The 4899-nt window shown below is 32.2% G+C and overlaps 1 non-coding gene across 1 annotated transcript; it reads right to left on the bottom strand.

Moving 5' to 3' along the window:
- Positions 1-1165: 1165 nt before the first annotated feature.
- LOC114670163 (U6 spliceosomal RNA) lies at positions 1166-1269 on the bottom strand. The gene has a single exon (XR_003719651.1). It is a non-coding gene; the product is annotated as a U6 spliceosomal RNA (small nuclear RNA).
- Between the last annotated feature and the right edge of the window lie 3630 nt (positions 1270-4899).

Here is a 4899-nt window from a genome sequence, read left to right as displayed (position 1 = left end):
GATGATTGCATTAATTGCACAAATTGTTCGTAGAGCATGTGTGTTTGAACAATACGAAATCTGGGCACATTGAAAAAAGAACAGGATAACAGCAATGTTCAGGGAACAAGGGAGATAACCTTAAACTCTGACTGCCGGTGAGCCAGGTGGAACAGAGCCAGATTTCTCTTCTTTCAAAAGTAAATAGGAGAACTATTGCTGAATTCTTTTTCTTAGCAAGGAACATCCCTGAGAAAGAGAATAGCTCCTGAGGGTAGGCCTCTGAAATGGCCCCTTGGGGAGCAGCTGTCTTTTATGGTCGAAGGCAAAGGGTTGAAATAAGCACTGGTCTCCTGTAGCACTCCCAGGCTTATTAGGATGAGGAAACTCCTGCCTAATAAATTTTGGTCAGACCAGTTGTCTGCTCTCAAACCCTGTCTCCTGATAAGATGTTATCAATGACAATGCATGCCCGAAACTTCATTAGCAATTTTAATTTCGCCCTGTCCTGTGGTCCTGTGATCTCACCCTGCCTCCATTTGCTTTGTAATATTTTATTACCTTGTGAAGCATGTGATCTCTGTGACCCACACCCTATTCATACACTCCCTCCCCTTTTGAAAATCGCTAATAAGAACTTGCTGGTTTTATGACTCAGGGAGCATCACGGAACCTGCCAACATATGATGTCTCCCCTGGACACCCAGCTTTAAAATTTATCTCTTTTGTACTCTTTCCCTTTATTTCTCAGACCAGCCAATGCTTAGGGAAATAGAAAAGAACCCACAATGAATATTGGGTGTGGGGTTTCCCCTGATATCTTTGTCTTGTGCCAGTTTTCAAAGAGAATGCTTCCAGCTTTCACCCATTCATTATGCTACAGGCTGTGTGCTTGTCATATATGGCTCTTATTATTTTGAGGTGTGTTCCTTCAGTACCTAGTTTATTGAGAGTTTTTAACATAAAGGGATGGTGAATTTTATTGAAGGCCTTTTCTATGTCTCTTGAGATAATAATGTGGTTTTTATCTTTAGTTATGTTTATGTGATGAATTATGTTTATTGATTTGCATATGTTGAACCAATCTTGCATCCCAGGGATGAAGCCAACTTGATTGTGATGGATAAGCTTTTTGATGTGCTGCTGGATTTGGTTTGTCAGTATTTTACTGAAGATTTTTGCATCAAAAAATATGGAATTCTTCATGAATTTCCATGTCATCCTTGTGAAGAAGCCATGCTAATCTTCTCTGTATCATATCCCATTTTAGTGTATGTGATGCCAAAGCAAGCATGATAATTCATTATATTACTAATTTTAATGAGGATTCCTTGGTGTTTTTTCCTAAATTTTAGTATAAAATATACTACTGATTGTTGATTTTGAAAAAAAAAATATTTTTTTCTTGTGGTATATTACATTTTTTTTTTTTTTTTTTTTGAGACAGAGTCTTGCTTTGTCACCCAGGCTGAAGTGCAGTGACATGATCTTGGCTCACTGCAACTTCCACCTCCCAGGTTCAAGTGATTCTCCTGCCTGAGTTTCCCAAGTAGTTGGACTACAGGCATATGCTACCATGCCTGGATAATTTTTTTATATTTTTAATAGAGATGTGGTTTCACCATGTTGGCCAAGCTGGTCGAACTCCTGACCTCAAGTGATCTACCTGCCTCAGCCTCTCAAAGTGCTCGGATCATAGGCATGAGCCACGATGCCTGGCCAGTGTATTTCTTTTTAATACCATTTATATTCTTTTTTGAAATGTTATATTTTTTGTGATATCAAATAAGTGTAATTATGTCCCCAGGAGTGACTTTTTCCTTCTTTTGTAAACTTTCTATGATATTATTTTCCAATTACAATGAGTACAAATAAATAAAATTAGGAAAAACCTGATCATAATTACTAGATAATTTCATATTTATTATTTAGTGACATATCAATTTGTATCATGACAAAAACCTTTCTGTTAGTACCCACCCTATTTGTGAAGTCATTATTTAGAGTTAGTGAATACACACTAAAGTTTATTTACAGTGGTCAATGAGACTTTTTAAATCAAATGTTTGGGCTTGAGAATTATTAAAGGAAAATTTATTTATTATAATTAAGATAAAATTAAACTTTAAATGAATGCATCACAGTGTGGAGAGTTTAGTCAGTAAAAAGAGTTATAAGAAAATCACCATAAGTTGAAATGTGCTTCTTAGATATAACATAGAAAATAGTTATTATTTTTTAGATAATTGGTAATTTTCCATATGAACTTATTTCTTCTCAGACATGTATATCACTAAGGTAATTAATTTAATCTAAACAAAGTTAAACTAAACTTCAGAGTGATGACATATGAATTAGATGTTCAGCTGATTTTCTTTTTTAGGAGATAAATTTAGAAGGCAAAATATTGGTTCATCCAATACACCCAAGGTTTATGTAGCAATTGCATTTTGCAGATTAGGGAGAAAGATGGTAATAAATCATAAATCAATACTCACGGCTTTCTTTTACAATATTCAAGGAGTAAACAAAGCAAAAAGAAGCATGATATATGAAGAGTAAATTACACATTATATACAATCACTACTATTCATGGACTCTGTATTTGCAAATTCATCTTCTTACTAAAATGTATTTCTAACTCTACCCCGAAATCAATACTCTCAGGCTTCCCAGATCTCCTTCATTCATGGACATATAAGGGGATTAGGGAGAGTGGGCAGGAGGTCTAAGGGAGAGAAAGTGGGAAAGGAAGAGAGAGGGAGAGAAAGACAGTAAGAGGCAGGGAGAGAAATGGGGACAGAGAGAGAGAATGAATAAGAGAATTAGAGAAGGCAAAGCAGATGTTTTGGCTCCTTTTCTATTCCCAGTTCTTGATTCTAGTTCCTGTGGAGGTCTATAATACATGCTAATCCCTTGAGTTCCATTACACACCCTAGCATTCTTGCAATATATGTCATTTTTTTTTTTTTTTTTTTGGTTTGGTTTTTGCTTAGGTTAGGTGTGCTTTTGTTACTTGTAAGCAATCTGCTCTCACAACAGATGCAAAAAAAAAAAAAAAAAAAAAAAAAACCAAAAAACTCCAAGGTTTCTAAAAGATAACTATTTATCTTCAAATTTGCAAGTTCTTCTTCACTCTTACTGGTTTTCAACATTATTGAGAAGTTTCATGTATAGGTAGGAAATCCTTTTTCCTGTGATTGCTTTGGAAGAGTTTTATTTTTCTTTAGAGTTCTATAGTTTATTCTAATAGATCCATTCACCTATTTATTTTTACATGCTTATTTTCACTTATTCCACTTAGTACTTGAATTCTGAATTGGTGACTTTCATTAATGATAATTTTCATTCATTTTATTTTCAAATAGTTATATCTCGGCTATTCTGTCTATATTCTCCTTCTAAAAATCAAATTAAAACTTTGAATTTATCATCCTTTCATTTATATATCCTCATTTTTATTTCATATTCATAAGCTTTTCTCTTTGTTGGGTTGTGAGTAGTTTGTGCACTCTTCTGAATTTCTGATTTCTTTTTCTCAGAATTTAATCTGCTGTAAAAATATGAGTCTATAATTAAACCCTTAAGCTATTTTCTTATTCAAGTATATATTTTTTGATAAATGTACATTTTTCAAATTTGCTAGGGTCTTATTAGTTATAATTGTGCTTATATATATTAAACATAATTGTTTTATTATATATTTCATAGTTGATAATACCAATTTTTCAAGATTTTGCAGGCTTAATTCAGCAAGATGTGATTTTTGCTGATTCTTGCCCATGGTGACATGTTTCCCCAGAGGGCTTGGGTTTTTTTTTTCTTCTTTTGTTTTATGTTTAGCTCATTTCCATTGGCACTTACTGAAACTCAAAGAGGCCCTGAGTCTAAAGTCTGTGCCTCCATACAGGTTTTGTTTGGGTTTCTGTCAGGTTCATTGAGTCATCACAATTTTTGACCTAGATATTTTTTCCTCACTTACCCACAGCTAAGGATAGAATAAATATTTTTCAAGTGTTTCACTCTGATAGAAGATGTACAATTTAAAATGCTACTCTGCATAGACTTAGCACATTTGTCTGCTGTCCCTCTGTGCATGTTATAACCTGATTAAATCATCACTTATTAGAAAATATCAGGAGAGCTAGTCACAGCATAAGAGTTACTCACTTCTCCAAACTCAAACTCTACTTATTTCCTGATGTTGAGGAATTTTTCTCTCTATATTTGGACTTCTATATATACATATAGATATTGAAATGTATATTTAAATAAATGTTTTTCTGTTTCACAAAGAATTTTATATGCTCTCTAGTGGGAATATTTCTCTGGATATCTATTAACCAGTATTTCCAGAAACAGAAACATAACTTGATATTAAGAATAAACTATCTTATGCATGAGGAAACTGTTAAATTCACCACCTTTGCTCTTCATGTAGCTGTGGTTAAAATATATATATTGCAGTTGATTGACACACAATGAACAAATGTATATATATAACATATACATTTAAAAACAGATTTATTTAATTGAAATTAAAATATTTAATATAAATATATGGCTCATGGAATATAATTATATATAAGTATATATAATATGAATATAATAATTAAATATTACATATGTATAATTAAATATATTTCATGGTCCAAAGAATATAAATACAATGTTATCAAAGTATTTATGATATTGGATTTAATTCTAAAATTAATCCTCTTTTTATAAGTTCCTAAAATTTATCAGAATATAGATAGGTAGATATATCTCTATGTCTGTATATACTTCTTTAAATATTTAAAAACTAATAAATCCATGAAATCACAGAAAATAAAATATAGCATCAGCAAATATAAAAAAGTAGGAAAATTCCTGGAATACAAAATCATCTAATGTTATTTGTTGGAAAAAATGAAAACC

The sequence above is a fragment of the Macaca mulatta genome, chromosome 9 (assembly GCF_049350105.2).
Source record: "Macaca mulatta isolate MMU2019108-1 chromosome 9, T2T-MMU8v2.0, whole genome shotgun sequence".
Lineage (NCBI taxonomy): Eukaryota > Metazoa > Chordata > Mammalia > Primates > Cercopithecidae > Macaca > Macaca mulatta.
This window is presented reverse-complemented; position numbering and strand designations above follow the sequence as displayed.